A 10,598-nucleotide genomic window follows, 5' to 3' on the forward strand; every position below is an offset into this window, starting at 1 on the left:
AAAAAAGAAGGCTGTGAAGATTTTAGAACATTTATAATTTATAAATAGTAGGTCTTACAGCTGTTTCCAGGATATTTATTATATCCCTTCATTGGAGACGGTGTGAGAAAATGGTTAAGCGATAGTTAATTTAGATAAGATACGAAATAGAGAGTGAAGTGGAGGAGTGAAAATAGATGTGAGATATCCAGGGATATTGCATTTGTATATCCATTATTAAGGCAGAATTGTATACATATAAGATTCTAATACCTTGTGAGTAAAATAATGTTTACAGTTGCTCTAATGTATTTTGAGCTATTGAAAAGCTTGAAACTCATTAGAATAACTATATTCATTATCATTAAAATAAAACTTATCCCCACAAAAGCCATCTCTACTCATTTTTTCAAATATATTATACTGTACCACAAACTTTTTTTACTATTCTACTATGTATATATATGAAGATGATTACTTCATCCTGACAGATAATAGCTGTCTGAAACTCAAATGACAGTCTGTATACCTTTGGATTCAAGTGTCAAAGCTTGTAGAATACTTTGGCCACTCTCCAGTCACCATAGTAGGTTCCAATGCCATGCATAGCAAGATGATTGGTATTATATTGACAGCAAGATTTACATCAGAGTATCTTTCTTTTAGAAGAGCTGTTTTCACCCCAGCTTTGTCAAAAATAATGGGAGCCTCCTCTACCACTAGGTAATCTATCTAGTCCATAGATGGAACCCTGTCAGGGGCCACCATTCTGAATCAGAATGGACCTGTGAGTGATCATAATTAAGGAGTGACTCCACACTTCCTACAAATCCAAGAACTTCTAGATTGGAGCCTGAAAATGACATTTAGTTTAAAGTCATACCCAGAACACATACAGACACAGACACACAGACACACACACAGACACACACACACACACACACACACACACACACACAGTCACACACACACACACACACACACACACATATACACACACACCTGTTTGTGATATGTATAGATGTAAATTAACACACATCCCTGGGTAAGTAACTTCTACAATCCTGGGACTTATGAGAGGATTTGGTATGTGCAGATTATCGAAAGCCAATGATGCGTATCTATATTTGCATGTATGCATCTCTGTATATTCTCTTTTATTCTTTTATTCATTTACTTGTTTCAGTCATTTGACTGTGGCCATGCTGGAGCACTGCCTTTAGTCGAGCAAATCGACCCTGGGACTTATTCTTTGTAAGCCCAGTACTTACTCTATCGGTCTCTTTTGCCGAACTGCTAAGTTATGGGGATGTAAACACACCAGCATCGGTTGTAAAGCAATGCTAGGGGGACAAACACAGACACACAAACATACACACACATACATATATATACACATATATACGACAGGCTTCTTTCAGTTTCAAAATATCTTGTTCAACTAAGCCAGCATGGAATATGAAGTCCTTAAAATGATAAGGAGCATGAGGATATAGATATATGTGTGCATGGCAGGGGTGCATATAATATATATATATAAATATATATACTATGTATATATGCGTATATATACACACATGCACATTTACATAATTATGTGTGCATGTATATATATAGAGAGATAGATAGATAGATAGATAGATAGATAGATAGATAGTTAACTAGATAGATAGAAAGACAGATAGACAGAGAGACAGATAGATAGATAGATAGTTAACTAGACAGACAGACAGACAGACAGACAGACAGACAGACAGACAGACAGACAGATAGATAGATAGATAGATAGATAGATAGATAGATAGATAGATAGATAGATAGATAGATAGATGGACAGATAGACAGATAATTTTCTATCTTATATCAATATATACATATAAGATATATGCATATATATACATATATATATATATATATATATTATTTTTGTAATGTCATCTATGATCTAACATTTAGATATGCAGATTATAATCTAATTTGTAGAGGGATCTCTAAGGAAATATTACAGTCAAGTTGATTCAATTAAAAATGAATGTCGTTTTTTACCTCCACTTTTTCCTTTCTTTTTTAACATTTATATGCGTTTAGTATGTTTCCTTGTTTTCTATGTTTTCTTTCATAACTCTTCAATTAATAACTATCTGGGACTATTACACAGACATTTAAACAAGCCTTATATCATAACATGGACTAGTGGTATTTGTGTAAAGTGCACAAAAAAAAAAAAAAAAAACGGTAGTTGCCAGTCTATTCAGCACTGGCTCCAACATTATGATAAACTGTGATATAATGTCTGGATATCTTTTTTGTTTTTTGGTTGTTTTTTTTTTCGTCTGTTTTATTAATTCTCTCCCCAAAAATGTGGAAACATTTTTATTTCTTTTCTTTCCTATACTAGATAATATATGACCATATAGGTTGTATGTTCACTTGTTTGATTTATAATTATTTATATTGAAAAATATGAAGGCAGCATAAGCTCATAGTCATTTAGTTGCATGTATTAACAAGATTAAGTGAGATCAGATCCCAGGTTGCCTGCCATGTTAGGCAGTAAAATAAATGATGTATGAGAGAATGTTTTTTCCCTTTCAACACATCAAGATCACACTAAAACAAACCAAGTCTAAAGCAACTACTGTTTAGTCTAAAGACTGTGTGTGTGTGTGTCTGTATTTATAGATATATATATATATGTGTGTGTGTGTGTTTGTGTGTAATTTATATCTGAATGTGTGAGATGTGAGTGGGTTGAGCATGTGTGAGTGTTTGGTTTTCAGTGTATATACATGCATGCATATATAAATAACCTATGACTGCTTGTAATATGGATGTTAAATAATGATGATGATGATGATATATATATATATATATATAATATATATATATATATATCGAGAGAGAGACATATATATACTCACACATACATATATATATACATACATACATACATACATACATACATGCATAGATGCACACACACATATGTCTCAAAAACTTGGTCATGGATGCACAGAAGGCAGAGTCAGAGAAACTGGTAGTAAGAGATTGTGCCTTTGGTGTAGATGGGTTGGAGGAAGAAAAGTCAAAAGAGAAGTAAGTATCAATGGGTTTGAAGAATGTGGCTGAGGTGAGAGAGCAGTTGAGTCAGTTAAAGGAGTCAGAGGATTCAGAAATGACACAGGGTAATCGAAGAATGGGGTGAAATGAACTGAAGTAACTGAGGAAGTTAATCAGTTGTTCACAGGCGATGATACAATCATCAGTGTAGCAGCTATATAAGCCTCGGATCAATTCAATGAATTTTGAGAAGATTTGGGCCACTTCTGATCCAGCAAATATGTTGGCAATATTGGGACCCATTTTCATTCACATAGACACCCCAGATACCTACTGGTAGAACTCACCAATGAATAAGAAGCTACCGTGAGTGAATACACCTTCAGTAAGATAGAAAAGCATGGGTGCACTGGGTTCAAGTATGTTGTAACGTTTGGGTAAATATACTGGAGAGCCAAGAGACCTTTATTTAAACAATTTGACAAGAAAATTACCAGCAACTTCAAGCTTTATAAACTCACACTCTTCACTCTCTCTCTCTCTGATTCTGTGTGTGTGTGTGTGTGTGTGTGTGTGTATATATATATATATTTAATGTAGGATAAAATTTTTTCGAAAAAAAATTTTATCAATGGCCAGCATATTAAAAAATAGCGTTAAAGGTTAAATTTATAAACAACTTATAAATAAGGGCAAACGAAAAAATTTCCAATGTCAAATATGCCGAAATTGGACACATTGTCCATAACCATATAATTTTTCACAATACACACGCTACTCAAAAAAGGTTGACAGAAATTTCTAAAAACTTCCATTATTACCATATCGGACCGATTTCAGGGTTAGTTCATAAGAATCCTCCCTTCGTCAGTGATAAATGTGGCAAAGAAATAAATGAGATACTTACTCATTTATAAGTTGTTTATAAATTTAACCTTAAAGGTTTTTCGAAAAAATTTTATCCTACATTAGATATAAATCTAATAGTGTTCACTTCTGGACTCTCTCACTCTGTGAGAGCCTCAGTTCACATCGCACGTGTCTCGAGTGGGCTGGAGAATTTCTATTTTGGATATATTTGGAGGTACTTAAGTGTGCTCATGACTTAGTGTTTGCTTCTTCCATGGGTATGAGTAAGTATCTCATTTATTTCTTTACCACATTTATCACTGACGAAGGGAGGGTTCTTATGAACTAACCCTGAAATCGGTCCAATATGGTAATAATGGAATTTTTTAGAAATTTCTGTCGACCTTTTTCGAGTACCGTGCGTATTGTGAAAAATTATATGGTAATGGAAATGAAAAAATTTCCAATGCCAAATATGCCGAAATTGGACACATTGGTGTCCAATTTCGTCATATTGGCATTGGAAATTTTTTCATTTGCCCTTATTTATAAGTTATATATTTGTATATATATATATAATATATATATATATATATATACATCTTATATAGTGGCCAGTATATTAAAAAATACCTTTTAAGGTGAAAATTATAAACAACTTATAAATAAGGGCAAAAGAAAAAATTCCTATGCCAAATATGCCAAAAAATAAACTTTAAATTGTCAAGAAACACATATAATTCATCACTAAAAACACGTGTCTCGAAGGAAGCTGGCAGAAATTTATAAAAAATTCTATTATCACCGAATCGGTCCAATTTCTGAGTTGATTCATAAAGAATTTTCTCATCATCAGTGATAAATACATTAAGAAATAAATTAAATACTTACTTGCACACATGGAACAAGCATATGTAAAGCCATGGGTACACTTAAGTACCCTAAATATATCCAAATAGAAATTTTGCAGCACACCTCAAGACACATGTGATCAGAGTGAAAATTGTCATTAAGTAAGAGACTGCCCAGATGTGAATGGTATTAAATTTGCATCTAATATAGGATAAAATTTTCAAAAAATTTTATCAGTGGCCAGCATATTAAAAGATACCTTTTAAGGTGAAAATTTTTAGTGATGAATTATATGTGGTTACTGACGATTTAAAGTCCATTTCCCAGCACATTTGGCATAGGAATTTTTTTTTCTTTTGCCCTTATTTATAAGTTGTTTATAATTTTAAGTGAAATAGAGACAAGCTCCTAGAGCTGAAATGCACTCGGGGTGTTCGCAGGTAAGTGTGAATTTCTATGTCTTTCTTTTTATGGTTCAGTTAGCAATAATTATGCATGCATCAAAAGTATAATGTGATAGACTATATATATATAGATAGATATAGATATATATATATACATACACACACACATATATATATATATATATATATATATATATATATATACATACGTACACACACACATACATATATATATCCAAAATTTTGGATTTACGGAGTGTCAAAGTTGGAAGCATATATATATATACATATGTGTGTGTGTGTGTGTGTGTGTGTGTGTGTGTGTGTGTGTGTGTGTGTGTGTGAGTGTGTGTGTGTGTATGTATGCATAAAGTATATGATATAATTATCTATATATATATATATATATGTATATAGAAATTCGGGGTGAGTACTTGATAATTATAAGCACCTGTGTATACCGTTGGTGGTGTAGGTGGTGGAGTAAATGATCAAAATAAAATAAAAACATGATGCGAAGGATTCAGCGGTACATATGTTTCGGGCCTTTATTAGACAGATTTATAACAATGCATAATGTATGTCTGTGGCTTCTTCAGCCGCGCACAACAGCTCCACAAGGACATGTGTTACATCAAAATTCTTGGTTGGGGATGCAAATCCTCTCATTCACGTACGACATAATGCGGCAGCAGCATAGAGTTGAAGCGTCCATCTCTTTTTCTCTCAATGTAGAATGAGGAAAATTGGTGTTGAGGTAATGTAAATAAATAAATACATATATAGAAGTGAAGATGGAGGGGCGAGAGTTCGGGACGAGGGATTAAAAATGTATAAAAAGTGTAAGTATAGAATAATATAAAAATGTAGAGGATAAAGGGTTGTAAGTAGATGTAAAGGGGGTATAAAGAAATATAAAGTAAAAGTAGAAATAGAAATAAAAGTAAAAACACCTGATAAAAACATGATAAAAGTGTAAAAGAATGTAAAGATAAGGGATGTATAGAGGTTATGGACCAAGCATGGAGGTCAGGAGATTAATAAAATTTAGTTGTAGAATTGTCAGTACATCATCAGTTTCGTCTGGGGACTTAATGCGTTGTAAATCAGAGCTGATGAGCATTTAATCTGGTTCCTTGAATTAAATGGACTTCTAGTACATACATATCCACATGGATATATACACCCACATACACGCGTACATATACGCCTCCAAGCCTATAAGCATACACACGCACTCGCGTGTAAACACGTACATAAACACACATGCACCCACACGCACGCGCGTACACACACATACATACAACAGAATATCCGCATATATACACGGACATTACGCGCGTACACGCTCACAAGTATATACGCGCGCCCATCACTACATACACACACGTATATGCCCACGCCTCTAGGTCCAGGTATAAGATATAAGATCCAGGTACACATCCTTTATACACATCCTTTAATATCTTATACCTGCGACCAGGGGGGCTGGGCATATACGTGTGTGTATGTAGTGATGGGCGCGCGTATATACTTGTGAGCGTGTACGCGCGTAAGTCCGTGTATATAGCGGATATTCTGTTGTATGTATGTGTGTGTACGCACGTGCATGTGGGTGCGTGTGTGTTTATGTACGTGTTTACATGCGAGTGCGTGTGTATGCTTATAGGCTTGGAGGCGTATATGTACGCGTGTATGTGGGTTTATATATCCATGTGGATATGTATGTACTAGAAGTCCATTAATTCAAGGAACCAGATTAAATGCTCATCAGCTCTGATTTACAACGCATTAAGTCCCCAGACGAAACTGATGATGTACTGACAATTCTACAACTAAATTTTATTAATCTCCTGACCACCATGCTTGGTCCATAACCTCTATACATCCTTATCTTTACATTCTTTTACACTTTTATCATGTTTTTATCAGGTTTTTTTACTTTTATTTCTATTTCTATTTTTACTTTATATTTCTTTATACCCCCTTTACATCTACTTACAACCTTTATCCTCTACATTTTTATATTATTCTATACTTACACTTTTTATACATTTTTTATCCCTCGTCCCAAACTCTCGCCCCTCCATCTTCACCTCTATATATGTATTTATTTATTTACATTACCTCAACATCCAATTTTCCTCATTCTACATTGAGAGAAGAAAGAGATGGACGCTTCAACTCTATGCTGCTGCCGCATATGTCGTACGTGAATGAGAGGATTTGCATCCCCAACCAAGAATTTTTGATGTAACACATGTCCTTGTGGAAGCTGTTGTGCGCGGCTGAAGAAGGCCACAGACATACATTATGCATTGTTATAAATCTGTCTAATAAAGGCCCGAAACATATGTACCGCTGAATCCTTCGCATCATGTTTTTATTTTATTTTGATCAATTTATATATGTATATATATATATATACACAGAGATAGATAGATAGATAAATAGATAGATAGATAGATAGATAGATAGATAGATAGATAGATAGATAGATAGATAGATAGATAGATAGATAGATAGATAGATAGATATACATACATATATTTATATTTATGTTTATATAAGAATAAATTTATATATATAGCTTCCTCGTTTACTGGAACTAAATAACTTTATGTACAACTGTCTACCAGTTCACATGGAAATTTGTATAACATTTTTTTAGGAAATATCTAAAATTCTTCCTCTGCAAACACATTAATGCCTACCAAGAAAGAAAATGTAAAAAAAAATGAATATCAAAATGGAGTAGTTGTGTCATATTTTGTTTGGAGTAGCTTTGTCATATTTTGTTTGGAGTAGTGGTTTAGAAAGAAAGCAAAATGTGTGATTTTCATATAGAAAGAGATTCAGTAATGATAAGAATGGTAGTGTCACGTTTGTGCTACATCAAACTTTCTGTTTTTTATTTTTTCAAACCCATCTTCTCTTTCTCTCTTTCTGTTTCTCATCTCTCTGTGTCTCTAGTATAATGATATAGAGACTCAGAGAGACAATTCAAGTGGGAGATATAACTAGAGAGAGAGGCTGGTTAGTGATGGTAATGAATCAGTTGGATCAAAAGAGGCAACATAGTCTATCACATTATACTTTTGATGCATGCATAATCATTGCTAACTGAACCATAAGAACAAAGACATAAAAATTCACACTTTCCTGCGAACACCTCTGAGTGCATTTCAGCTCTAGGAACTTGTCTCTATTTCACTTCAATTAATCCATTATCAATTTTCATTGACACTCTTAAAAACTTTCTTTGAATTCATATCAGTTTGTGTAATAATTATTTTATTGGGTAATTCATGAACTGTTAAAAAACTTACATAGATATCACTGACGATTCTGAAAATGTTACACTTAGGTAGCTTAGTATTTTAATTTAGAATATAAACATATATTCATAGGTGCAGGAGTGGCTGTGTGGTAAGTAGCTTGCTTACCAACCACATAGTTCTGTTTCAGTCCCACTGTGTGGCACCCTGGGCAAGTGTCTTCTACTATAGCTAACCAAAGCCTTGTAAGTATATTTGGTAGACGGACACTGAAAGAAGCCCATCGTATATATATATATATATTATATATATATATATATATATAAATATGTTTCTGTGTCTGTGTTTGTCCCCCCACCATCGTTTGACAACCAATGTTGGTGTGTTTACATACCCGTAACTTAGCAGTTTGGGCAAAAGTGACCAATAGAAATATTACTAGGTTTATAAAGAATAAGTTCTGGGGTTGATTTGTTTGACTAAAGATGGTGCTTTAGCATGGTCACAGTCAAATGACTGAAACAAATAAAAGAATAAATAAATATATGTGTCTGTGTGTGTGTGTGCGTGTGAGCATGTATTTGTATGTGTATATATCATCAGTAATGCATAAATCCAAAAGAGAAGCACACTTTAAGTTATAGTGCTGTAAAGTAATAAAATAAAGACATTTAAGGTCACTCTATGGGATTAGCTAGGGTTTCACCTCCATAAATCACCTAGTTTTACAGCGTTTCTTCAGACCCTAATTGTTGGCCATTAGGATCTGAAGAAATGCTAAGTGCTTTGTGAATGTAAAACCCTGGGTAACTGCATAGACTAGCCATAACTATCTTTAATTATTATATTTTGTGTAAGTAGCTAGGGTAATTTGCAGCAGTTTCTCTTATATATATAAAAAAAGACCTCCTTCGGTCATGAATGACCATGGGATTGCACCTAGAAAGTTACCCTCCTAGACACAAGTCCGGGCAAGGTTGTTTATGGAAGACCAGCAGTCGCCCATGCATACCAGCCTCCCCTCTCCACGCCACCCGTGTTATCCAAGGGAAAGACAAAGGTCGATACAGCTTGGCACCAGTGACGTCGCAACTCATTTCTAAAGCTGAGTGAACTGGAGCAACGTGAAAATAAAGTGCTTTGCTCAAGAACACAACACGCAGCCCAGACCGGGATTCGAGCTCACAACCTCAGGATATATATGCGCCTTCACACATATATATATATATATATATATATATATATATATATGGACATAGATATAGATGTATATACATATATATATATATATATGAGGTCTGATCAATAAGTATCTGGACTGTTGCCATAGTAACAAAGCTAAGCCTCTTGGTACGGATTGCCCTTGAACTCCAAACGTTGCCATGGCGATACCTTCTCAGAGGCCTATGCAAAGTTGTAGAAAGTGTATGGAGAGGAGTGTATGAGCCACACGTAAGTGTATGAGTGGGTCAGATGTTTCCAAGGTGGTTGAAAAAATGTCACTATCGACAAACGTTCTGGGAGACCTGCAACCAGCAGAAGTAAGAAACAAATCACAGCGTGCAGCTGTGAGAGGAAATCATCAAATCACCATCCGTGAGTTATCAGAGGATGTGCAGATTAGTTACGGTTCAGTTCAGTACATTATCACTGAAGATTTAGGTATGAAACACATGTCTGCCAAATTTCTGCGAAAACTGATTTCAGTTGACTAAAAAAGCACTCGGGTTTTATGTTGCACGAGATCTCCATGATTGTATCGAGAACAATGAAAGCTGTTTTGAAAACTTTGTGTATGTCTCTGAGCAGGTATTGCCAAACAAAATTTAATGCAGATTCTCTGCTCAACTTTCTGTGTCATGGTCATTGTAAAGATCACATGCTACACACCTTCCTTCCAAGCACTGCTGTAAACAGCAGAAGTGAGCTAGAACATTAAAACTTAGTACACATGCACAGCAGAATCCAAGGTAAATCTGTGCCAAATAGCTTCACTTTGCATGCTTTAGCTTTGTTACAGACTGGATACTTATTGATCAGACCACACACACGCACATATATATATATACACATACATGTGTGTGTGTGTGCATGTGTATATATACTCTTTACTCTTTTACTCTTTTACTTGTTTCAGTCATGTGACTGTGGCCATGCTGGAGCGCCGCCTTTTGTC

General features: G+C 34.5%; 1 long non-coding RNA gene across 1 annotated transcript in view; it reads left to right on the forward strand.

Moving 5' to 3' along the window:
- The window catches only part of LOC118763230, a 16,508-nt gene extending 6,394 nt beyond the window's left edge, over positions 1–10,114 (forward strand). Inside the window, exons 2-3 of the long non-coding RNA XR_004998980.1 lie at positions 8,564–8,573; positions 9,982–10,114. This is a non-coding gene — a long non-coding RNA (uncharacterized LOC118763230). The remainder of the gene's footprint in view (positions 1–8,563; positions 8,574–9,981) is intronic.
- Positions 10,115–10,598: the final 484 nt, after the last annotated feature.

Source organism: Octopus sinensis, linkage group LG4 (genome assembly GCF_006345805.1).
Source record: "Octopus sinensis linkage group LG4, ASM634580v1, whole genome shotgun sequence".
NCBI classification, from domain to species: Eukaryota; Metazoa; Mollusca; class Cephalopoda; order Octopoda; family Octopodidae; genus Octopus; species Octopus sinensis.